At 37.6% G+C, this 27,454-nt stretch overlaps 1 long non-coding RNA gene across 1 annotated transcript in view; it reads right to left on the reverse strand.

The window, feature by feature from the left end:
• The window catches only part of LOC107195284, a 108,935-nt gene that overhangs the window by 42,818 nt on the left and 38,663 nt on the right, over positions 1–27,454 (reverse strand). The gene's annotated exons all lie outside the window — the stretch shown is intronic.

Raw genomic sequence — 27,454 nt, forward strand, 5'->3', positions numbered from 1 at the left:
AGTGTGTTTATTTTTGATATTTTTTTCTTTTTTTTTTTTTTTTATTTATTTCTTGGGATTAGTAGGTAATTTAGAGACATGCCTTTTATTTTTAAAGGCATGCGCTCACTCTTTTTTGATGTTAGAATATTCAGATTCCTAAATCCATCATTCTGTTTTCCCCAAGAATAACAGATCTAAAGTATAACAGGTCTAAAGTACTACATGCCCCCAGAAATGCTCACTGACATGTAGTATAAACTGTCAAGTGTCTTTATCAGAACCACTGTGTCCCCTGGGGCCCAGCAGCACCCAGTCCCCCACATGTGAAAGCGGCCTCTGATTCCCGCCATCAGCTACCTCTCATCGCTCCACCTCCACCGTCATGCTCCAGGGTCACCCTGGCCAGCTCTTGTGCTGGGACAGGGGATTACACCATCTCTGTTCAAAGAGGGGGAAATGTGCCTATGCCTTAAGTCAATGCACTCAGCAAGGAGAAGCACATCCTATTTATCTTGTTGTTACCTGTAGTTTATTTTGGGTGATTGGAGGGGAATGGTTTAGCAATGACTGGGCATTTTAAAAGAAGATGTCAGACAAGTCAAGTGGCTGACAGATGTGGACTGTAAGGAGACGAGAATGGAGACAACTGGCTTAGACGGTCCTGAATGCCGCTTGGCAAGGAGTGGCCCCACATTATAAATGAAGTAGTATTTGTAAGCCCGAATGGCAATTTTTTTTTTTTTTTCCCCTCAACAAGGTTCTTATTTTTCCTTACTTCACAAGCAAGGGAAGATTTGTCATAGGAGATAAGAGGTCTGGTATCTTTGAGTAGACACTCAAGCATCAGGCTGAGGTTTGCACACATGGGATGTAAAAGCAAACTGTGTGTTGCTTATTCACCTAGGAGGAGGAGGAGGAGGAGGAGGAGGAGGTATGGTTCTAGCCTGGCCATAGCCCTGCTGGCTCCCAGATCCCAGGTGCCCCTTAGTCATTCGTGCTCAATATCCCATGTAGAAGAAGAATTGGGTTGTTCAAGAGTGAGAGCATAAGATTGCTTCGTTTACAGCACTGGACTCTAAACAAGAAAACTACAAAAAGCTATCAAGTTGCTCTGCTCAGTATTATTTACGTCCTGTAGGATCATGCTGCCAGAATCTGCATGTACCACACACAGGGTTTTGCCCTGCCAGGAAAGGCCCTCCTTGGCTACTGGGAGCATCTACCCCATATTATTCAGATAAACAGTAGTAGCTATGAGGTCCTTTGTGGCTAAATACCTTAAGACAAAAGTTTTTTTTTAAGCAGACAGACCATCTTTGCATTTTGCCATCTTAAGTACACAATGTATGGATGACAAGAAAATGAAAGTGTCTTTGAACCTCTTTCCTCTGATTTTGTTTAATTATTAAAGTCTGAGATCAGCACCTCGGGAATTTTACACCAATAAAAAGACTGGTGTGATCCCACTTGCAAAATTTTATCCTAAAGGTAATCAGATCAGAAATAAAATAAAAATAGCAATGACAGCCAAGAACAGAAATCAAGCAACTATGGGGGACAGAAATGATATAGAATCCTGATTTTCATTTGTGCTAAGTGACCACAATATACCAAGTAACGAGCAGGAACTTTGGCATGGATTAAATTATGTAGTTTACGTCAGACTTTACAATTTGGTAAAATGCATTCTAAGTTCTTCAAGGTACATTTTTTTCCTCGACTTCCTCCAACCAGAATATTTGTCCATAGTCATGAAAGAAAGTTTTACCTGAATTCTGGGGGGAGGGGGGATCTTTTACATTAAAATCAACCTTTAATTTTAAAAAATGAGATTCCTTCTAATCTTTATATATAATATCTTCTAGACAATCATGCCTTTCGGTGTATTGAGCAGTGGTGGCATATCAAGCAGAGAGCAAATAAATCTTTAATATTCTAGAAGTTCTAGTATATTAATACTCTTCAAAAGTTTTATAAATTAAAAATTGACTCCAAGTAGGTTTAGCACTTAGTTCTGTTTGATATCTGCTCAATAAGTCATAAAATTTCAATCTTGGAAAACTACTAGAGTATGATGGAGATTTTCAAAAGCCCTTATGATGGCAGCTGTCTAGATGGAAACTTGATTTGAGGCTTTTTAACTGTTATGTTACCCAAAGAATAGACCTTATAAACTTGAATTGGTTTTAACTTCCTTAACATCAATTTTCCTTTGGATAATTTTCATCATCTATCCAGCAACCACAGACCAAAGATTGCTCGAAGCTTGATTTTAGAGCAGGGGTCAGCAAGTTGTGGTCCCTAAGCCAAACCTGGCTCATCACCTGTTTTTGTAAACAGAGTTTTATTGTAACACGGCCACATGCCACCATGTACATGTTGTCTCTGGCTGATTTCCTACTCTAACGGCAGGGTTGAGTAGCTGTCCTCGAGACGTCAGGGCCCACAAAGCATAAAACACTAATGGGCCTTTATGGAAAAAGTTTGCTGGTGCCTGATGTGGTGATCATTTATGGTACATGTTGGACACAGCAGCATAGAAAGCAGACTTCATGATAGCATGGAGTAAGCCTACACTGCCACGTGTGTTAGAAATACCAATACTTGGCTATAGAAAAAAAGGTCGGCCGTATGCTGCGTGGAAATACGTGATGCACTTGGCTATGAATGCAGGCTCACAGGACCCTGGGGACAGGGAAGCTGGAATGAGGGGAGGGCTTAATGAAATGGAAAGGTGTGATCCTCCAGGAGTTTTTCTTTACCATCCCTAAAGGATAGGTGGCTCCTCCAGTCAGCATTTGATGTGACGAGAAGTGAGGCAGGGGTCCTATGATTTAAATTTAGATTCTCTTCTCTGAAGAGCCTGTTTCTGCAATCTCCACCTCAGCTGCCCATATTCCAAAAAGATGCCCATTCCATGGTCCTCCAGAAAATATTTTTGACTTAATGTGTCTATTTGGTATTTATCACCTCAGCTATTCACACCTCCAGTGTATTTACTCTCCTATGACCGCATCAGGCCTGAAGGGTCAATAGAATCAATAAATAATTAGAAATATGGGAAGCAGCATCTTAAAATATGTAGGAGGAAAAGATAAAGTAAAACTCTTTGATGAAGCTGTTGCTGCGAGGAATCGGATTGACTTGTTCGATTTTGTTCCCAAGGCCCTGGGTCTTTGTTTTTTGGTACAGCCGGAATGCGAAAAAGACCGAATTTTGAATTCTGTGTCCGCCTCTGTATGGTGAGGCAGGTTCCCGCCAGACATTTGTCCCCTCAGTCATCATCCCTCTTGCTAATCCAGGGCTTTATTCTCATATTCTATATTGTTAAAATGGCATCAGTGTGAATGATTCTTTGTAGATATGAGTATTCATGTCAGGGAGGAAACACGGGGTGTTTTTTGTTTTTGTTCTGTTTTTTTTTTAATGAAAGCAACCACCATTTATCAGACCCTAATCAACGTCGCTTAAGGAGCCCTGCGGCATTTTATCTGGGTTCAAACAAAAGAAGATTCAGTAGGCAGCACTGCCCTTCACAGGAGCAACTACATGAGAATATCTTGCTTCTGTTTATTTTAGGAAGAAGGTAGCATGATGCTTGGACAAAAGAGATAAACAGATTCACGTAAGCGCCTGATCCTTACTCTAAGGCTCTATGACAGGTGAAACTCTCATTTAAGTGAGTTGTAAACAAGACCCATTTTCTAGCTTCCCCTGCACCAGGAAATCTTAGGCACGAAAAGGATAACAAAGCAGTTCCTGGGATGACACATTTGCATGGTGCCCCAGTAGCAGGTAGGGAAAAAAGTTATAATAAAAGGAACAACCTTAGAAAACAGGCCTTTTATCTCAAAGATAAAATGTCTCTCTTTTGGTCTTTCATCACTTTCTCCTTGGTGAAAAGTTCGCCCATTTCCAACATATTTCCATTAAAATAGTCGAAGCCACTGCATTGGGATGTCAGATGCATTTCTTTCTTCGTGGTAATCGGAATTTAAAATTATACAGTTGCCTCTGAATTTCTCATTCACAAAGCTAAACCACTCGATAAGAGATAAAGCAGTCTGAAGCCTGCTGCTTCCCCAGCATAGCACACCACCCGCATTAGCTTTTTCAAAAGCAATGTGATTTCTGTGGTTCTTATAAGCTTTCTTCAATAACGGAGTCCTTGAAATTTCTCAAGGCAGATCTGAATGGCGAAGTTAAAATAATTACTTGCGGGAGGTCCTCATTTTGCATGTTGTTAGAGCACAAGCGTGAAAGAAAATAGCCCATTTCGGGTGACCCATGCTCACACATGCTGTTTTGTTTTACCCCTTTTCCTTTTATAGATGCTGACAGAGTAGGAAATTAGCATCTTCCTTTGAGAAAGGAGAGCAATTCAAGAATACTTGAGCCTTTGATGCCATAGGAAGTATGATGTCATAACAGTATTAATGACATTATCGAATCCATCAAAAAAACAGTCTCACGCATTCCAACAGCAACGCTAACTCCTCAACTTCAGCCCAGTAAGTGGTGACATTAGCCCCACTTCCATGAGGTTTGCAGTTGGAATCAAACAAAGGCAAGAAGTATGTTCAGAGTCCAAATTCACCTGTTAACAACAGGAAGCCAGAGTAGTGTTCCAAAACGCCCCCTCGGTCACGTAGACAGACACCCGCACAAGCGAGTGTGGGATTTTGCGTCATCACTGAACATGAGCTAAGGTTGGATAAATAAGACAAATGGGAGGCTGTTCGGTTTGGGAGAAGAGAGAAGGAAACATCTGTCTTCCTTAAAATTAGTTCTGCACCCCTAGACTTGTCTAGTAGGCCCTCTTCTTCCAATGTCTTCACAGCCTACTTCTACATTGAGGTTATTTTGGTGACATCAGAGATAGCTCAGATTTCATAAAGGGAGAAATTCCAAGCTAATCATTTAGGTTACATAGGAGCAGTATAGAAAAGGATTGTCTGAGGGCAGGAAAACGGCTTTTGTTGATTTAAAAAAAAAAAAAAAATGTTAGTGTTTCTTAAGCCCCCGCATTCATCTAATTCATGGGGTTCTAACATTTTGAGGGGCATAGATTCTTCTGAGAACTTGAACAAAGTTCTGAAACTTCTCCCCCAAAAGAATCACACCCAAGAAATTTTGCATAAAAGAAGTCTTCTTGTGCCCAAAGTCTACCCTAAGATATGACAAGGGTTGGATTCTCTTCTCCAATTATAATAATTTTTATTAACTAATATTCACTGAGCACTTATTATGTTCAGCACTATGCTAAGTTTACATGCATTTACTATTTTATCCTCAAAATAATCTTTGAGTTAGGTTTCTTTTAAGTTCCAATTAACAGATGTGGAAACTGAGGCTTGGAGAGGTTAAGGAATTTCCTCAAAACCACCAACTAGAAAATAGAAGAGCTGGAATGTGAATCTAACTCCAGACCACTATGCTATAAAGTCACCAACACGTCAAACTATTTTTAAGACTGTTAAGAAGTGTCTCCTACCAGTTTTTAGGTGATCATTTTGGGAAGATAAATCTATAAAACTGTACTCTCCCTTCTTGCTGTAATCACTCATCTCCCTTCTGGCTGCAATGATGGCTCCTAGTACCGAAGTGCAGATACTCGGGGTGAAAATATAGAGGGTCTGTCTCACTACTAGAATCTGGAACCAAAAAAAATTAGTTTGCTCTGTGTGTGGTTCTCGTTAAGTCAGGCTTCTCGTCCTTACAAATTGGAAGACGCCTGGGTTGTCAGCTTTACATTTAAGAGAAAATTTTAATACTCAGTGATCTGTGAGTGTGGTGAAACAAATCAGCATATCTACCCACATACATCTCTTTACCCTATTCCTCACTTCAAAAGACAAATGTCTTATTTTAGGTGAGGTCTTTGGCACCATTTGGTTATCATACTTCTCTACCTTGTAGCAAAACTCAAGGAAAGAATGGAGCTTAATCTCTATCACTGTCTGTTTTCCTACAAGGAGATGGGACTAGCAAGGACTCAATTAGCACTAGGCATTTATACCCAGCCTTGCCACTTTGGCTCTGATAATAGCTTGAGCGCCACTCCCCATACCTTGTCAGTCATCACTGATGGGTCATGCGCCCCCTCACGAACAAAATTCTTCTCACCAAAGCACTCAGGCTGTCACTACCGATTGATCTGAGTTGGAAAAAAGACCCATTTGCCAATTCCTATTTAAACAGTGGCACCCTTTAACCTTGAACCTGAACGTTTTACACTGGGCGTCCTAGATTCAGCAATGAAGTTGGTGGCATTCCAACTACTAAAGGAAATGAGTGCGTTGGAAGTTCCTTACAACTTGGTGGCTTTGAGGCACCTTTGAAGCAAAGGGATCAGGGCTTGATCTGTAAGAATTAAAAGACTTAAAACCATTTTGAAAAATTAACTCAGCCAGGAATCATCTGAACAGGTTATTGACCAGCTTGCCCTTGTTCAGGTTCTGCTGTCAGTTTGCTCCGCACAGAGCCCAGAGACGAAGGGTTCATCCTGCTTCTCTGATTTCTCAACAGCACATATCTGATCCATTGGGGGCTGTGGACAGAGCCTTTCTCTGCTCCCAAAAGACGCAGCCCCAGTGCCAGCCAGGGTCCTGTAGTGCTCATCTGGCTCAACCACCTCACAAAACCTTAGTAAATGGATGAGCTCAAAATGTCAAAGACCCTGTTTTAGGGTAAGTCATTCAGGGATTTTCTTTTAATGATGTATGTGTCCCAGCAGCAAATCAAAAATAGGTACCTTGAAAGGGTCTCATGGAACTACCATCACCAGAGCCAGAAATCGGGTTCCCTGGTAGAAAGGGGAGATCGAGCAAAGTAGAGAGAGGAGTCCGCAAACCTGAATTAACCTAATTTGTATCAGTGTTTTGCTGGGGAGGAGGATGAAGTTTTCCCTGCTAACTACCGCCCCAGTCAACTTTCTCTTTTTTCTGGGGCCACAAGAAGCAAAAACAGACCTCTTAAGGAAGTCAGATTTTAGAAGGAAAAGGTAGAGAATATCCATCACTGTGTTAGCTAGATGCATTCCTGGGAAAGCTAGATTCTGGTGCTTTTAACAGAAAAGATGAGGTCATAGAAGTCTCATTTGCTAAGAGATTTTGAAAAAGGAACCTCATTCCCATAAAGCAGTTAACTTTAGCCTTTGGGTTATTTTTGGTTTGATTTTGTTTTGTTTTGTTTTTCTCCAGATTTGGGTGTGATGTAAGAGAGCTTAGTTTTGTTTTATTTTGAATAACATCAATCCTTGCACACTCTATGCAAAAATTTTGTAAGCATTGCAATAATGCTATGAATTACAAGGAACTATTTTAACTTTATTACACTTTCTGTATAAAAAAAAAATTTGTATTTAATATTATTTCGACTGCAGTCTTGTAAAATATATTAATAAAAATAATGATTGGTAAGAAGGAAAGCACCCTTGTCCACTTCTTTAGGGAATTCCTCTTTCACAGTTGATAAACCAGTCACTCCTACTTGACTCTACCTCAGAAATAAATTTTCAGATTAACCTCTTCTGCACTTCTTTGATCAGTGGCCTAAGATGTTGGTTAAGCCATTTTGGCTCTCAGGAAGAGATCCGCACAGGCTGCCTCATGGCAGAGAGCTTTACTACAAGGTAACACATAGCCTGGAACTGGGAGTCAGACCCCAGGATTTGGAGCAGGTCAAGGGAACGGCCATGCTCTACTGCTCTCCTAATGACCTGTACAGGCTCCTTTGGCTACAGTTTACTACACCCCTCTCTAAATCAATGAGGCCGGTATAGTCTCTAGTAAGTTAAACCTTTTTAAGCGGCCTACCTTAACATTCTTGGTCAGCCTATGGATGAGCCGCTTTTGATCTAGGTGCCCATCCCTGGTTTAATCAGCTTTCATCCTCTTCCAAAGAACACCCTAGCACTGCTCCTCTAGATGGGGCCATTAGTGAAGCAATTTATGATAGAAGTATCATGGCAGAACCACTCTGATGGACCCACCACAATCAACCCTCCATTTTGAGCATCTCTCCTCTCCTGGCCCTCCACAATGCCAAGTTTTTGCACATACTTTGCCATCTGCCTAGAATGCCCTCCCATCGAGTACCACCCACCCCAGGATATCATCCCTCAGGATCCCATTCCTGTATCATCTTATCTCTATGGCCCTCATCACTCTTCCTTGATTCCCCTGCTAATTTGTTCTAATTTATTTTATAATTCTACATTGCACTATGATTTACCTATTTACCTACCAACCTGGAACCTTAAAATGCTTCTATTCATTTTTAAAGTTTGTAAAAGAGTAATGACATATCTAATTGACCCTCATAATATTTTGTAAGGGAGATAAGTCATTTCTTCACCTAGAAATTTTCAGACAAATTTTACATATTCAGTGCATGATAGAACTTGTGTCCATTCCCAACTGTATTTTCATTATAGGCTACATCTCATCAAATTTAGCTTCTGACTACAAATGACACCAAAGCAATATTATAAAATCCTCAAGGTCAAATCTATAATAAAATTTATTCCTAGTCAGGGTGCAATTTATCTCCAAAGATATAATAATTTTATTACCTAGTTTCTTTTGAATAGAAATTTACCAAAAAAAAAAAAATCTAAATCAAAGAGAATGAAATCAGAAATCGCCGTTCAAGATAGCTGATGCACTGGTAAAAAAAGAAAGAAAAGAAAGAAAAGAGGAGAGGAGAGAAGGAGAGGGGAGGGTAGGGGAGGGGAGGAAAGGAAAAGAAAAGGAAGAAAGAAAGGAAATAGAAAAAGAAAACATGTTAAAGTGTAGCTAAAATGATAAAATACTAATTACATGGAGAGTCTATGACTGATGAGTCAAACTAATTGACATCATTGTTGATATGAATTTAGAAAGCAGATGAAATAACAGGAGGCTAAAAAGAGCTCTATTTCTTTTCTTCAGTAGAAATTTTTTAATAGAAAATAGGTACAAATCGGCAACTTTTACATTTCCTCTGATCTTGACTACTCTTGGTTCTGTAGCCCACTTAACAATCCAGCCTTACTTTACCTGAGGATAAGAGCCCGGGAGAGAGAGGTGGGGAATAGGAATCATAACACAGAGAAACAGACACGTTTCCGAAAAACTGGTGAGCAACATCTCTCCTTCAATTAAGTCCAATGACAGGTTAATTTTAGTTTGTGAATGCCAAATTTTAATCATCCTCGGTAATAACAAACCCTTGCATTTAAGGATCAATTTATAGTCTTCAAAGAAGACTCACATGACCTATCAATGGACAGACAGCAGGTCAGCCTTTGAGACTCCCTGGCACACATAACTCAACATGATAGAATACGTGTGATATATTTCAAGATAACTCTTATTAGAATTTAAAATGGGTCTATAAAGTGTGAGACCAGAATCTCCCAAATTATAGTACATTTTAAAAGGAAGTAAAGCATTCTGAAAGGGCAAACTTTAGGATAATAGATGTTAAATCAAAAGTAGAAACTACATCACTAAAACATCTGTTTTAATCTATTAAGAGACCAAGAGTTGCATTTAAAAACACGAGGGGCAAAAATTAACCTATAAAACTTGAATAAAAAGAAAATCAATATTTTAATATAGACTTTATGGTAAAAAAAAATTAGGAGAGATTCAGATTTACAATATATGACTATACAAAAATCTGTCTTGATTATACTGAGCATTCATTTAACAGAAACCAAAAATCCAAAACTTGAAAATATAAAAAATTTTCAGAGAGATAAATATAAAGAGTTCACCTCAGCTGTACGGACTAAACTTGATAAAGATTTTGTATTCCTTCAAGTTAATTTGCACATTTCACAAAATTTCAATCAAAACCCCAACAGAAATTTTCTGGGAAGTAAACAAAATAATTCTAAACTTTATCAGGCAAAATAAAATTGAAGAAAAAAAGGTAAGGTAGAGTTTCTTCAAAAAGACACTAAAAATGACACAAATCTAGCAAACTGTTTAAAAGCACAGAATAGCAATCATGAAGCCAGTAATGTTTCTAAATGAGAAATAAAGATCAATTGCACTTGGTATCACTTCTCTACCTGGCAGACACGCCCTTCACCCCTGCTCAGCCTCTAAGATCCGACTCAGACGTCACCCCTCCGGGAAGGTCTGTCACTCTCGTGATGGACCAAGCAGCTCTTCCAGTACTCTTGGGGAACCCTGGGTGTACCTCAGTCAGGATTTACGTCACTCTGAAGCCACCTATTCACTTTTCTGCTCATCCTCCTAGAACGTGGGCTCAAGAATGAGGGCACAGCTTCCTTGTTTTTATCACCTGAGCCTAGCAGAGGGCCAGGTATCTAAATAAAAATGGTTGAACAGAGAACCCAGAAATAGACTCAAATGAATTTAATCATTTGTCTTAAATCCATTTATCAGTTCAATCTACCATTTATTCTGATATATCCCAAAATAGAGAACAAGAAAAAGATGGTATCTCTGCATTCATGCAGCTCACAAATTGGCAATCACGCCAAAGAAACTAACGGGCACAGATATGAAAATAAGCAATGGGGCGTACATGGGAAGCAGAGAGCTGGAATGCCACTACGAACCAATGGAAAGGGTACTGATTATTTGATTGTTATTAGGAAAATTGATCAGCCATTTTTTTATGGTGAAGGGAGGGAGGAGAAGCTTCAGAGTCTCACCTTAAATTACCACCAGTGGACCAGAATTAAATATATTTGTTCACATGGCATCTACTGAATGCTTACTCTCTTGTAAAGAAATAATACACACTTCTTGCCCTTGAATTTCTCAGAGTCCAGTGGGGTGAACAGAGATCTAAAAAGGTCAATTACAACACAGTGTGGAACAGCTATGAAAGAGGTAAGAAAAAATAATGGGAAATTGAATAACAGTCTGCCTATGATCTGAAGATGATGACACAAGAAATCACAAAGAGGAAAAGCTGGCACATTTAACTATATGCAATTGTGTAAGTTCTTGCTTCCTCCACTCCACACACAGAACGTTTTTAAAAATAAAATAATAGCAATAAATAAGAGAAATGGTTAAAACTTATTTTTTAGGAGCTCATGCAAATCAATGAGAAAACCATCGAGATGTGACTAAATAAATGAACAAAAGAGATAATAAGCACGTAATTCACACAAGCAAAAATATACATTCTTTTTTATATTCCAAGATACTGGAAGATATAACAGAGAATAATCACTTTTCAAGAGAAACAGAGGAATGCTACCACAATAAATAGTTACCTGACTTTAAGATGCAATCTGATTTCAGAAGTGTTAAAAAGTGCAACTTAGAATCCACTAAATGTGGTTAAACCTATAAAATAAATGTGGTTAAATGTGTTCCTATCCTTGCAAAGAAAACTGAATTAAATCAATGAGATTTTTTTTTAACCTGCCAGATTGGTTAAATAAATAATAACTGTATTGAGGGTCATGTAATAAGGCTGTGTTTTATGCTTTAATTATAAAAAGTCCTGTAAGGTAGGTATTAGTATCTTCATTTTACAGAAATAATGTACAAAGAATTAAGCAACTTGCCTGGAGTAATTCTATTAGCAAATGGCAGAGCTGAGTTTTAACTTCAAGCATAATTTTTCTTCCATTGTATGAAGTTGCCCACCTTTCTTGTCAAAAAGGAGGGAGAGGCTACGTCTGTGCACTAAAGCAACAGACATTGGCATAAACTTTCAGAAAGTAATTGGTCAGTTTTTTTAAAGAGCCATAAAAATATTCATATCCTTTGGCCTAGTAATCAAGTCCCATTTTCAAAATTTATCCAAGCAACAATATTTAAATAGGAAAAAGTTGTTACCAACAGCGATAGCATTTCACCAGAATTTAAAGACGGGGAAAATTAGCAACACTACCTAACCAGATGAAAGGGAAGGCTATTTAGATTTAGATCATGGTTGTTTCAACTTTAGAGACTATTATGCAGTCTTTTAAAAGGGTTGTGAGAATTTTGTTTCATCTGGCAAAGTAAATGTTAAGTATGTAAAAATGATGTGTACACATGAATCAAGACTTCTAGGGAAACTGAAAATGAAGCAAGCTGATTTGTTTGGATGGTGGTATTGTAGGTATATTTTCTTATCCTTGTGTTTATAATATTTGTATAATAAACTTTTTAAAAAAACTAGTATCTGTTCTTTTTCTGTAAAGCAGAATTAGGGACTCATACTTTGATCCCACAAATAATCTGGAAGAAGGAAATTTACAAACTCAAAATTGTCTATTGCAGTGTTTTTATAAAGGAAAAAAATCTAAAATTTGCCTTTTCTTTAACAACTAGGTAAATAAATTACGGCACAACCAATAATTTTGGAAACCACATAACAATGTCAAATGTTTAAAATAAGTCAAAAAGACCTAGAATTACATAAAAGCTAACTGCCGCTATGTGAAAAGAATGTATCATTATGGATGAAAAGGGACCACTGATAATCTTAAGTCACAGTGTTAAGGTAATATAAATATGGCAGATTATTTCTGTTTTCCCAAATCTTCTTGAGTATAGTTTCCCTATAACCATCAATTTTGTAAAACGGATGAACAAAAATCACTTCTTCGCTTAGCAAAAATATTATTTAATTGCCAATTTTCAGTCCATTTATAAAGTCTACCAATGGGTAAAATTTGAAAAGTTCTCTGAACATACAGAATACCTGGGGCTTTAAGGTGGCCCCTCCCTCCGTTTCACAGAATGAGCTCTTTGAAAATGTTCTCTTGGTCCTTGTGATGGCTACAAAGCTCTACTACAGATTCGACATCAAAGCACGAGCCACACATCTGAGCTCTATTTGGGCACCAAGGTTATAAGGAACTCGGCTCCTCTACCGGAGTTCAAGCGATGACCAGGTAGGTGGGAAGGGCTCGACCCATCCCCCTTTTAAGAGCTTTGTAGGGGAACTAAAGAAAACTTTTCTTTTTACCACAACCTGAAATTCATAGCTACCTTAAATGTAGTAATGCATGCAGTCCGGTCCTGGAGACCCTTTATGATTATTGCTATCTTCACTCACTCTCATTCCACCCCCAAACTGCAAGACCCCCTCCTGCCTCAACATTCTAGGTTTGTTTTGTCAAGTTAGACCTTCTATTCTCAAATTTCAAATGGCTTCATGCAGATGTGGTATGTCTTAAATCCATTCCTCTCATGATTTCTGGGCTTCATAACCTACCTCCTTTAGTTCCCATGATATTTCAATTCATGATTCCTCCTCCAACATCTGACTAATCCTTCTATTAAAGACTCCATAATAGATAATCCACCAAGGTCCTCAGAACCCAATAATTAACCCTTTTTCCAGTACTTTAGACAGTTACCACAAGGGTCCTTCCCTACTCTTTAAAAGCTAAATATCTGTGAAACTGTAATCTGGCCCAACTACTTTACCTCCCTTAATCCTTCCACCTTCAGCCAATGGGTATTCTCCAAGCAAATTATGTTTCTTAACAGGAAAGAAGCTTAACATAAAGTGATGGGTTCGGACACTGAGGAAGGGCATTGGTTTTGGTGTCAAAAGACCAGTGTCTAAGACCAGGTTCCCTCATAAAGAATGCGGGTAAATTCTAATTTCAACAGTCTGGGTTCCTGAAACTTCTAACCACCCCTAGTCATTTTTTTTCTTTTTAAGATTTCCTCAGGATTATCTGTATAGTTTACTCTCTTCTTTGAAGAAATATTCCTTCTCTTGAATCTCTTCCTTTTTGTCTTGAATCTTGTTATATTTTGCCTACTAACATAGTCAAATCTCTCCCGTGACATGCAGACCCAAAAGTATTCTCTCAACCCTGCACACTGCAAAAAAATCCACCACCCAAATTCTTGAAAAGTCTATACTCGCTTCTTCAGTATACATACTTATCAATATCCTCTCATCTAATTTTTGCTCTTACTCTAATGTGATAGAGCACTCTAAAAAAAGTTGTCATTGACCTCCTAACGGTCAAATCAGGTTTTTCAGAATCTATTTCTCCATTTTGACACGCTCTAGCCCTGAGTCCATGCTATAGAAGATCGTGATGGTAGCCTACACAGCATCCACTTACTTACCTGTTCTACTTCCTTCCAGAACCCCATCTGGTTCAGGCACATATCCTGCCCCTATGATAACCACATGACTCAGGGAAACTTGAAATGTTATCAGTAAATAATAGATAAATTAAACCAAAAGACACAGAACTCCTTCGTTTTTGTGTTTCAGTTTGATGAACATTTGGTGATTTTATACTACCCCAGACAGATCTCTGACATATGTTTTAAAATTTGCCTTGCTGATTTCATCCTCTGACAGTTTTATCATGATTGTGAGAGTTACAACATTTCACAGAGAAATAGAGAGTGGCCCACTCCCCAACTCCATCTACCACGATGGTGAGTTTACAACACCAGCCGTTCCTCACACTGTCTCCTTGCCTTTATCTCTTCCTTTGGGTATTGTGCCCCCTTCCCCAGGCCATCAATCTTTTTTTTTTTGTAAAAGAAGTACAGTTTGCACAAAAGCGGTGAGCTTCCTTATATGTGTCTTTTTTTTTTTTTTCCTCTGCCAAACAGGGTCTTTATCCAATTACCAAATAATCCTTTAAAATTATCCCACTTAATTGTCATGGTAACATTATAAAATCAGTAAGACAAATATATCATCTTGCAAATGGAGAAACTGAGTCCCAGAAAGACTTAATGACTATTCAAGTTTACACGTGTAAAAGCGGCAGAGACAGATCTACAATCTGTTCAGTGCATCTATATTTTCCGAACACCAACCACATGGCAGGAACTCCCATCCAAGTGCCTGTCTGTACTCTTTTCAGCATCAGTTGATGTAGCGTGGAGAAAAGAAAGTCAGCTTTGTTTTCTGTCTGGTCACTAATTATTTGACTGTGAGAAACCTTGCGTCTCTGCTCCTTCCTCCATAAAATAAAAACGACAGATAAATGATCTTCACTACCCTTCACATCTGGTGATTTCACACAATGCTCTACGTACTATTAATCGTCAGAGTGATCGGTTCTATATCATAGATAGGCCAAGCCTATCCATTCATTGGCCAAGTGTTTGATAAACATGTGCTAAGTATTAGCCATGCTTCTAGGTGTTTGGGGATTATAAGAAATAACAAGTCACACGTGGTCTCCACCGTCATGGCATTTACAATCTAATGGGAAGAGGCAATGCAAAAATATACCCAAAAAATCAAGATAATTTCCAGACACAGAAAAGTGTGCAATTAAACCTCTCCCTACAGAGGTGACATTTGAACAGAGATTTGATGCAAAGAAGTAAGACACAAAAAGCTAGAAGAAGAGCATTCCAGGAGAGGAAACAGAAAGTTCTGAGAAAAGTGTGTCATTAGTTTCATTATATAGAAAGACTGAACATTCAACTACTCTGTTCTTCTTTTCTTTTGTGAATTAGACATATGGAATGTAATTATTGCCTTTTCACCTGCTGGGAGAATGTGAATATTAATCTGTTCTCTAGGAAACGGGAACACTTTTTTTAGATGCCAAAGATGGCGTCTTTAATTGACCATCATAGACTATAATTATAAAACCAAAGGATACAGGGAGTGCCTTTGAGGCCAACAGGAAGGGAGAGTGTATATTTGTGTGAGGGTAATAAGAACAGGACAGAAGTCAGAGGTCACTAGTAGCAGCCACTTCACACTGCCACATGCCAAGGAGGAGCCAAAATTTCAGGAGCCAAGATGCAGCATACCATGGATGGCCAAGGGAGGCTGGACCCCAGGGACCAGAATCCCCCACTTCAGGGGATTCCTACGCTTCAATATCCCGTCCAGCTGATGTCATGAGCTTACATGTTAAGGCCCAACATCTGATCTGAACACATATCAAAATTAAATATGAATAAAGGAAAAAATGTGAAAAGTGATAAGATGGCCTCTAAACCAAGATCAACATAACACAAAGCAGAAACTGATGAGAATGCAAAGCACGGAAGAGCACAGCTCTGGGGTTGCTGATGCCCAGGACCAGAAGGAAACTATGGAACGTTGCTGCAGAATGTGAGGATCTTGAATAAATGGAGAGTATTCTATGCTTGTACATGGGCAGATGCGATATCACAAAAATGTCTGTTTTGTCAAAGTAATCTATTATTCCTTGATACAATTTCAATAAAAAATCCTAGAGTTTCTCATGGAACTTGACAAGCTGATACTAAAATTTATAGAAGATTAATGAGCCAAGAATATCTAAAACACTTTTGAAGAATAATAAGGTAAGAGAAGTCTATCTACCAGATAGCAAGAGTTGCTGTAAAGCTATAGTGATTAAAACAGTGCTTTGCTGAAGCAGAGACAGGTAAATAGACTAGTATGACCTCAGAGTTAGTCTTAGATTGGCATGCATAACATTTTTAAAATATTCCTTATGGAACTGCATTATGGACTTTATGCCTACTACACACGCATAGCATGGAAGTGAGGAAAAAAAAAAAGTAACACAGGAAAAATGAACCAAATTTAGTCCTAAAGATGTCTGTGGCAGGTTCCCATTAGGGAAAAGCTAGAGACACGTCCAGGAAATGATAAACTATCATGGTACGACCATACCACAACATCCTACACAATAATTAAAAATCATGTTTTCTAAGAATATGAATGACATTAAACAGTAGCAAATCTTACAATTTTATGTATAAAATTACTGAATATCATATAGTGCAAAGTTAGAGCTATAGCATATTTTGAACTATGTAAACACATTAACAGAAAAAGGAAAGTTCTAGGAAGATCCCTCAGGCTTAGTGTTTTTTCTCTTTCTAATTCACTGTTATATACTTTCCCAAACTTTTTCAAATGAGCATTTATTCCTTGTATATTTAGAAATAAATCCATTAAAGACACATTAAAATGGAGAACAGCAATATGCCTCTTCTCCAATGTAAAAGAAATTATTGTTTACCAAAGACACTTTTCTCTATGTCTTAGACATTAACTGATATTTTCTCTTCTGTGTTGAAACATACTGTGTCTGCTTAAAGTTTTAATCTTGATGGAAAAAAATATGACATGCTGCTTATTTACGTAGACATTAGAATGCACAGACTGTGGCATCGTTCTTTACTCCATTAAGAGCATCGCTCTCTTGTCTGATCTCTACAGAATGTCTCACCAATCTTTCCAGCTAGACTCTTGCATCCTGGCAGGTAGATACTTCAGTATTGAGAAATTTGGCATTTAGAAATGTTAGAACGTTGTTCTTTAAAAGAAGAAAAAGTAAACTGAAGAAACTAATTGCCTAAGAGTTGTGTTCCTTTTACTCGGCTATTTTCTTAGAGATATATAGGAAAAGAGAAAGAAAAGAAGTGGAAGGAAGCGGTGGGCAGACCAGATCTACTGACATAATTCAAACGCTCTCCGAAATCACTGGTTACATTTGCAATATAGAGGCTGCAGCAGACACTTCATTTAAAATTAATGAAAGAATGAGGGCATCATACAAAGATTAAGAAATGGATTTGAAGTCGGTTCACATTGGGGTGGTTGTAATCAGGAGATTCATTTAATATCCTGGGGCTGTTTCCTCACAGGCAAAATGGAACTGTAATAATCACTAAGTGAACATCAGTTGTTTCTGGCCTGTGCGGCACTGGTGCCCTGGGGAGCCTGCCCCTCCCTAGTCTCCATGCTTCTGGAAGGGCTGCCAGCCACTGGCTTCTGCCTGGGAAGGAAGCCTTGCTACTATCAGTTCCCATTACCCTGGCCACCATGATCGATCCAGTGGTAGCATACAAGCCAAGGCTGGCCAACCAGAGTCCTTCCATGGGACCATTCAATTTAAAGCTGCAGGGGAAAAAAGAGGTCTTGCCTTTGAGTCCTATGTCTAGAAACAAGGTGCCATCTTCCTAATCACAGAGAAAGAAAGGCCAGCTTCTGTTGGAAAGAATGGCGACAATGTACACATTGCAAGGGAGTGACAGAGAGGTCGGGTCAAGGGGAGAGGCAGGGAGCCATGGGGCGGGGCCGAGGGTCTCGGGCACGAATCTAAGGGACAGGAACAACCCAGAGTAAAACATTTAATAGCATTGGGATAAGTAGAGAGTGAGATGAGGAGGAAAAGCTGGAATAAGAACCAGCTGTGGAAGATGGCGGAGGCCGGGGCAGGGGATATGAATGCAGGAGAGCAGAGAGGATAATAGACCGTCAGACAGAGAAGGGGTTGTAGGTAGTGGGGAGAAAGGGAAGAAAAGAAGGAATAGAAGAGGAAGAAAGAGAGGCAGATAACGAGAAAGAGACAGAGATACGAAGGGAGAGGGTGGGGAGGAAGGAGAGTGAGCTGAGACCTCCCTGCGTGCAGAATAACACCTGGACACTCTCTCTGGCATTCCTAATACACAATGCTTCATCTGCATCCAATTTCCTAGCCTCGTTTCTCACTATTTATACCAGTCCGGGGTCTACCTGAGTTTTTGGGACACACTCTGACCTTTTCCACTTCTTTGCACTTGGCTCGTGCTATTTCCTCAATCTAGAATGCTCTCATTCCCCTTTTGACATATTAGCCTTGTTTCAATGCGACATTCAAACACCTACTCTGAGAAGCCTTCTGAGATATCCTATTTGGAATTAATTCCTTTTCCCAAAAACCAACTGATAATATTTTAGTTTCACACTTACTTGCCTTGCATACCTCTATTAGTTTGTGAGGATTTAAAGCACTGGTCCCCAACCTTTTTGGCATCAGGGACTGGTGCTCTTAATGCCTGATGATCTGAGGTGGAGCTGAGGCGGTGATGCTAGCTAGCACTGGGAAGCAGCTGTAGATACAGATGAAGCTTCGCTTAGCTCCCTGGCCTGCAGCTCATCTCCTGCTGTGCGGCCTGATTCCTAACAAGCCATGAACAAGTACAGGTCCATGACGTAGGGGTTGGGGATCCCTGTGTCTTACTCATCTTCTAAGCCCCTTCCGCTGAAGTTCTAAGTGCTTTACAAACAGAAGTCTCCCAATAACTTGGGTGTAGTCACCTGAACTTAAATTGTAACTCAGTAGCTATTGACATTATCATATTGTGGCTCCCCAAAAATATCAGTCTAACGACCTGATAAGACAAAATCGAGTTTCTTCATAATGTGGGGAGACAACTACCCTGAAAAAGTCTTTGTATCCTAACAAACGGAGAAGGGCAAAGTGAGGGCATTTATGATATTTAAAGTCTACTTTTAAGCATGTCTTTGAATGTGGGGAGCTTGGTTAGGATTAGATAAGAATCATGATATCGTAGTCTGGGATTGGTAGACACAGTATAGTGAGAATTTGAGGGGACATGTTCAAAGGGTCCCAGGGTATAAATTTGTTTATTCCTATTGAAGAGTTAATGGGTCTTCAGAACGCACGATGAAATTATTTGTAATATTTATCTTCCTGGGGAAGCATTTTCTGAAAGAGTAAAGTCATACTGATGAAGACGATATAACAGCAGAGCCAGTGTGGAGGGGTAGATGTTTCTTTCTTGACATCAGTCAGAATTTATCAAGCATCCGATAACAGTATTGTAGGAATAAATTTTAGAAGAGAACAAAAAAAGAAGTAAAACACTCCCAATATTATTTATTGTCTCATCATCCTAAGTCTTTTCTATTAGTCAATTGCTTCATTCTTTTAAATGAGTCAAAAACAACTAAAGCAGTACCATCATGCCAGCACACAGGCCCTCCAAGGAAATTTAAATTCACATATTTTTAAAACTTTCAAGATGCCCTTCAGATTTTGAATGTGGGAGAGGAACGAGAGAGACTGGAGAAGTATGGATGCTTTGGGGTTTTGCCAGGGATGCCAAAAAGCATGTTTTGCATATCAATATTAAGCTCCTAGAGGACTCTTTTGAAAAGATTCTGAGGCCAAGTCCGGGCTTAGCAGAAATAGCAGTACAACCGATTCCTGAATCTGCCATGAGCATGGGAAACACAGCCGAGGTCTCCACAGTAAGTATTTGCCATTCTGCGTTATTGGCTTGAGGAAAGATTATACTTATTATTTCACCTCATTCAGATTCTTTGTTTGGTTTTGCTCTGATTTTTGCCTCTCATTCTTTTTTGTAGAGCCACATTGATCCCAAGTAGCTACTACGTGTCTTTACTGCCAAAATCTTTGGGTGAAGACTCTGGAGGGGTCCACAAATATACGAATATTATTTCAGAGGAATGACATAGGAAAGCATCATTCTTACATGACAGCCAGAACGGACTCAGCTGACCAGAACCATGAGGGCAGGCACTAAATGCCAAGGATATCCTACGGGGACACAGGTCAAAGACTACTATCTCCATGTTCCCTGGGCACTGCTTGGCCCACAGAGGGAACTGTGACCTAAACGGCCTAAGAGAATCTTCCGTAGGATGTTGTGATCTGATGCTAGTAAAAGAAACTCTCTCCCTTACTCCTGGGGCTGCCAAGCTGGGCTGGTGTAAGCTGGGGACTGTTGCAGTGACGGGCATACCTTGCCCTATACCTGATGTCTGGAGGAATCCAATCTGAAGAGAAAAAATTGTGGCTAGCTCAGAGAAACATGACACAGAGAGCAAGAGTGACAGCAACTGGTGACACTATGTAAACTTTGAAGATAGATCTATTCCCAGACTTTTCAGTTATGTGAGCCAGTAAATTTCTTTTGTTTGAACCATTGTCGGAGTTTGAGTCCTTTTAAACTCAAAAAGTCCTGATTAGGGTTTTTTAGGTTCACATCTAATGATCAGTCTCGAATTCTGGAAACAGGCATAATTTTGTGGTCCTTCAGGGATCCTCATCTCTCTTACAGCCCCCTACCCATATGCGATAGATTTCAGAAGCTGGAGACAGGATTTTTCCACTTTACTTTGTAAACACAGATTTTGTACCAGTCAGCTATGTCCTTTGTACTACTTGGAGCCCAGATTAAAATTCATGGAAATTCACAAGAGACAAAATATGCCCTTATACTGATGGCTGCATATAGGTAGAATAAGAGAAATCACTCTACGCCATTTTGAAGGATGAGAAAATAGAAAAATATTCACATGATTCCTAGAGATCTCTTTCAGACTCTGAAAAAGTCCTACGGCTATATCATAATGGAAATGATAAAATTCAAAAACTATCAAATCCTTCTGAAAATAAAAGTTAATTATGCATAAAGACAACAAGAAACGCATGCTTCTCCCAATGAGGATGTTACTTTACTTGGCCTCTAAAGGTCCTCCTCTAATAATCACGTTTCTTTGGCTTCCTTCGACTAGTATTTTGCAAACTCTGCTTCCCAGAGCCCGTAGGACTCTGGTGAGATACAGCAGGGACTTCACCAAGGTGGAGGGGAAGGCAAGAGGAAAGGACATTTGGTTAGCATCCTGTATCAACCAGAGTATCTCTTCTTATCTAAAGTTATCTTTTATGTATTGGGTTCCCAAGAAAAACTAAGTCAAAAAAAGGTTTTGAAAAAATTAAAACTGCTTTAACTCTATAACCGCATTTTTTAAAAAATTAGAAACTAACTGCTTTAACCCTATAAGCAGCATTAATCCAGATATTGAGGGTCTAAGGTAATAGGAGGAGATACCAATGACTTCATGTAGATCAAGGTAACCTCTGATGCTGAAAATTGTGTGATGTATTGATCTAAAAGGATCACCACTTCTGCCAAACCTTTATTAGAAAATAAGTTTATGCTCATCCTACTTTCCAGAGCATATCCCAACAGATGTGCTCTGCATTTGTCAGGGACTGAATGAAGGTTGAGGCCAGGGCACTAGTGCTGCCTCTGGTGTTTAAATCACTTGGGCTTATCACGGTCTTGATATGAAATTCTACCATTTGAGATCAGAAGCTCAGCATGCAAATAAACTTCTATTGTTGCAACAAAGAGCCTCGCTGCCCACCCCACCCCCATAAGTAACATTTAAAGCATTCCCTTTTCATGTGGTCAATCATGCAAAAAACACCCATGTTAGCACTCTTTGGTGCAAAGGAGAGGTGGAAAGAGGCTACGAGGAAGTATTGGTATAACAGGCCTGTAGATGTATTATGGTTTTACAGGACTATTCCCCCAACACATCGGAACCTATAGTTTGTGACCTTGTTAATTTTACAATTCTATCCTTTTCTATACTAAAAAGAAAGAAAGAAAGACCTTAAAAGAAAGAGAAGAATCTCTAATTCTTTATCTTACTCTCCATCTTCGAAGTGGGCTCTCTTTTCTCCCTTACATAGATTTCATTCTTCTGCTTGAGATAGTAAGTTCAGGGAATTTTCAAACAGACAAAAGCTACTCAACAGAATATAAATGTCAAATACATGTAAATTTCTCCTGCTCTCTTTTCCCCCAAGTCAGGAATGTCCTTTGTTTGCTCCCGGTATGTTTCAACTGGCTGACATCTCTAGTTGAACAGCAATCATCCAGGCAGTGTCCTTACAATGTAATGACAATCAGTTACCAAAAATGTGCAGGCACTGATAACGAGACTCAAAAGGGTCAGAAATAAGAGGAAGAAAATAGCCCTTTCAAACAAGTGCACAGCAACTGCTGCTGACCTTGGCTTAAGACTGCATCCAAAACATTTATTCATTCTCTGTTGTAAAACAGAGGAAAGCCAAGTGAAATCCTGATAAAGCATCATTCTGGAAAGGAGGGAGGAACACTTTACTGTTTAAATGGTATTCCTGCGGCTAAATTAAATTTTTTCAGAAACATCTTTCCTCCCGCTTATGTCAATTCAGCCAAGATGAAGGAGGTGCTGAGGAGGAGGCAAAACGTATCTTCAGACCTGTACCTTCATTGAGGATGACCCCATAGTTTTATGGAATTGGATAACTAAACCAGGTACATGTAAAGAACAGATGCACAAAAGATTTTAGCAAACACGTAACAACAACATGAAGAATTTATCCCCAATATAAGTCCTCTTGGGGAGATAGCTAGTACACAAATATGAAAGCAACTACAGCAGCTACCTTTTATTGAGTGCCTACTGTAATCCAGGTGCCCTTTTAATTCAAAAGAACTCTGCAAGCTGGGTAATACCTTGCAGGTGAAAAGTCAAAGCCTTAAATAAATTTTTCATTGTCAAGAAATTAATATGAGACAGATCTAACCCTTTTTGATTCTAACACCAGGCGTCATAATCTGAGTGCTCTCCATTTAAAAAAATAAAAGATAAATTTGGGAACCAGAAGATTATATCACCTAAATTGAAGAATTTTAGCCCTTTAATCTAGAGAAAAGAGACTCAGTGGGCTTTATAGGAGCTGTGGGGAAATACTGGAAAGGTCACCATTTAGATGAGGTGAGACCTCATTAATCCATATGTTTTATTAAAAACAAACAGGAACTTGAAGGTTCTACTTCTAGCTATGACAGAGAAGCTTGATTCAGACTAAACTTCCTGTCAACATCTATAAAAGCTAGGTAAAAGGGGGAAAAAAACCTCTTTATTTTCATCAGAAAGCAATAAAGGCAGCCACTATGCAATAGATCAAGATCCTGAAGAAAAATGTATGAGAAAACCCCTATATGTGTCATTTTTTTTTTCCTCCACTGTACCACCGACAACTTTTTAGAGAAAAGGATAAGGGTGATCAAAAAGTGGCAATCGAGAGGTTCTGTCAATCTCACTAAGTTGGGAGGACCAAAATAAATTACCTCAGGGCCATTAAAGAAGCCAGAGTTTAAGAAAAAATTTAAAATAAAAATGTTTCTAGATAATCCCTCAGAAAGTGAGATGATTTGCCACTAGCACAGCAGCATTGAAGAAATACTGAAGGAAGTTCTGTAGGCAGAAGGAAGATGATCCTTGATAGAAGAACACTAATGCAGAAACAAATGAAGATCACCAAAAAGGGTAAATTTATATGGATAAATCTAAGTAAATATTCACTATTTAATAAAACACATCTTGTGGGAATTTTATAAATACACATACCCACATATGATTGAATTGTTTTATAGGTAATTTTAATGTGACAATAATAATACAAAAGGTGGAAGAATGGTTAATGGAGTGAAAGTTTTTAAGGTTTGATTTACTCTAGAAGTAGTTGAAGTAAAATTTAAGTTAGAATAAGTCAAAAATTTATTTTGTAACTTTTAGGATAAAATCTAAAATAAGAGAACATGCAGTTAATAATACAATAGAAGGAAAAGAAAATAATGTAAAAATATTTTATCAATTCAGAAGAAGACAAAATGGCAGGAAGAATAGGTAGAACAAATAGAAAACACAGTAAAATTATATATTTAAACCCAAATATATCACAATTATATTAAATGTAAATGGACTAAATATTCTATAAAAACACAAATATGGTCAAATTAGGGAATAAAAATCAAAACTCTACCATATGGTGCTTCCAGGACACACACTTAAAAATAGAAGAACCAGAATGAATGAAAAATAAAAAGATATGTAGCCTACAAATACTCATTTAAATAAAGCTGGTATAAGTACACTAATATAAAACTAAGAAGAGTTCAAGACAAGAAGTATTATTAATGATAAAAAGACATATGTTCTCTGCCCATAATAGACTTAAACCAAATATCAATGATAAAAACAACTAGAAAATCTCCACATGTTATAAAATTAAATAAAGTATTATTAAAGAATTCGTAAGTTAAAGAAATAATATTTAAAATTTGAAAATAATTTGAAGGAAAAGCAATAAAGATTCAGTGTGGCAAAATCTGTGGGGTAGAACTAAAGCAGAGTTTAGAGGAAATTTTATATTTTTAAATGCATATAATAGAAACATGTTTAAAATCAATTATTTAAGCTTCCTTCTCGTAAAGCTAAAAAAAAAAAATGGGAGGTGGAAATTAAAAGCAGAAATCAATGAAATAGAAGAAAATCAACAAAGCAAAAAATTTGTTCTTTGAAAATATTATTTAAATTGATATAACATCCTTGCAAGACTGATCAAGGAAAAAAGAGAAAATACAAACTACAATTATCAGGAATGAAAAAGGAACATCACTACAGATGTCAAAATACTACAAAGGATATTATGAACAACCTTATGCCAATAAATTTGTCCAATCAGATAAAATAAATAAATTGCTTGAAAACACATCTTACCAAAACTGACGCAAGAAAAGAAAGGAAACAAAATGTTTCTACATTGGTTAAAGAATCAGAATCTATAATTTAAAATCTACTCACAAAGTTAGTTTCTGACCAGACTGGATTCAGTAGTAAATTTAACCAGACACTCAAATATATAATACCGATCTTCTACAAAGTCATTTGGAGACAAGAGATAAAAGGAACACTTCCCAAGACATTTTACGAGACCAGCATTAACAAAATTTTTATAAGAAAAGAAATGAATAGTGATATAAAATGTCTAAAACAATGTATCAGCAAATAGTACAGCAATATATGAAAAAGGATAATACATCATGACCAAGTGGGCTTTATCCCAGAAATGCAGGTTAGTTTAATCTCAAATATCCTTTGAAGAGAGATATACTCCATATTTATGAATCAGAAACCTCGTTATTAAGATATCAATTACTCTGTCCCCCAAATTAAACTATAAATTTAATATAATCCTTACCAAAATTCCAAAAGGCTTTTTTTTTTGCAGAAATTGACAAGCTAGTAATAAAATTTGTATAAAATGTAAAAGATCTAGCCTATGAAATTCTTGAAAAATTTAGATAGCTTACCGTACGAAATTTCAAGACCTTCTATAATGCTATATCAGTCAGGACAGCATGGTATTGGGAAGAAGACAACAAATAGGTTAATGGAATCGTCTATAGTTAGAAAGCAGATCTATACACATACAGTTGCTTTATTTTGTCAAAGCAATTCAATAGAGAACAGTTCTATTCAATCAATGGTGTTGGAACAACTGAGGAAACAAAAATGATCCTTGACCCGCTACTTCATACTATACATAAAAGTTAATTTAGATTATGAATTTAAGGAATGAAACTAAAGCTTCTACATGTGCTTCATAGCTTCTACAATAAAACTTTTGTGAAGGAGGCAAAATTTCTTAAGACACAAAGAATATTTTAGAAAAGAAAAAAAAATGATGCAAATGACCTCATCAAAACTAAAATTGTCTGCCCATCAAAAGACATCTTCAACGAAGTGAAAAGGCAAGCCACGGACTAGGAGAAAATATTACATATAGATATATGACAAGAGACTCATAACTATAATGTGTAAACAATCCCTATAAATCAATACGAAAATGGTAAATAGTCCAATTTATTTTAAATGAGCAAATGACTTGTAAAGGTATCTTCCAAAAGAAAATATTGAATAGGCCAATGGCACATGAAAAGATTCTCAACAGTATAACTCAACAGGAAAATGCAAATTGAAAAAACTAAGGGATACCATTACACATCCATTAGTAAGACTAAAATTTTAAAAGCTGACAAAACCAAATATTGGAAGGAGTATGGAACAGCTGTAAGCATTATACATTACTGAAATTTAAAACAGTTCAACCATTTTTACAGCTTTTTATCATATATTTCTCATAACGTGAAATACATATCTACCCTGTGATCCACCAATTCCACACCTAGATTAACATCAAAGTCAATAAGGGCATATGTCTACAAAAATACTTGTATAAGAATGCCCATAGAAACTTTATTTATAATAGCTTGAAACAAGAAACTATCTGTCCATCAACAGAAAAATGGATTTAAAAAGAGTGTTATATTCATATAATACCATACAGCAATAAAAAAATAAACTACTGACAAACATAACACAGGTGAATCTCAAAAATGTTACAATCAGTAAAATAAGCCACACACAAAATACCGTATGATTTATATAAAGTCCAAGTACAAGTATAATTAATCTATTGTGATATATGTATAGTGGTTACCTTGGGTAGAGGGGGTATGAGTATTCACTGGGTAGGGTATGAGGGAACTTTCTGGAGTGATCTGTAACTTTATCTGAATGATTTATAAAAACTTATTTGGCTGCACACTAAGATTTGCTCATTTTACTTTATGTAAATTATACTCAATTTCAAAAGAGATTACAAGAGGACATTTTGAATGACTTTATGCCAATATATTTGAATATGTAGTTGAAATAAATTCCTAAAAAAATCACATTTAACAAAATCTGAACGGTCTTGTATTTATTAAATAAATTTAATCCATAGTTTAGTATCTTCTGATGAACAAAACTCCAAGTCACTGGCTTCATCAGTGGTTTTCTTCCAAACAAAGAAGAAATAACAATAATATCACACAAATTGCACAAGAAAATAGAAAAAAAAAAAAAAAGGAACACATTTTAATTGGTTTTATAAAGTCAGCTAAATCTCAATGCCCAAACTTGACAAGGACATTACTAGAAAGCCAAACATTAGGCCAGTCTCTCTCACGTTTAAGATTTTAGGCACAGAAATCTTAACAAAAAATTAGCAAAATCAAAACCATCAATCATTACATAGAAGATAATATATCAAGACTAAATTGGATTTATT

Source organism: Pteropus alecto, unplaced genomic scaffold (assembly GCF_000325575.1).
Source record: "Pteropus alecto unplaced genomic scaffold, ASM32557v1 scaffold40, whole genome shotgun sequence".
NCBI classification, from domain to species: domain Eukaryota; kingdom Metazoa; phylum Chordata; class Mammalia; order Chiroptera; family Pteropodidae; genus Pteropus; species Pteropus alecto.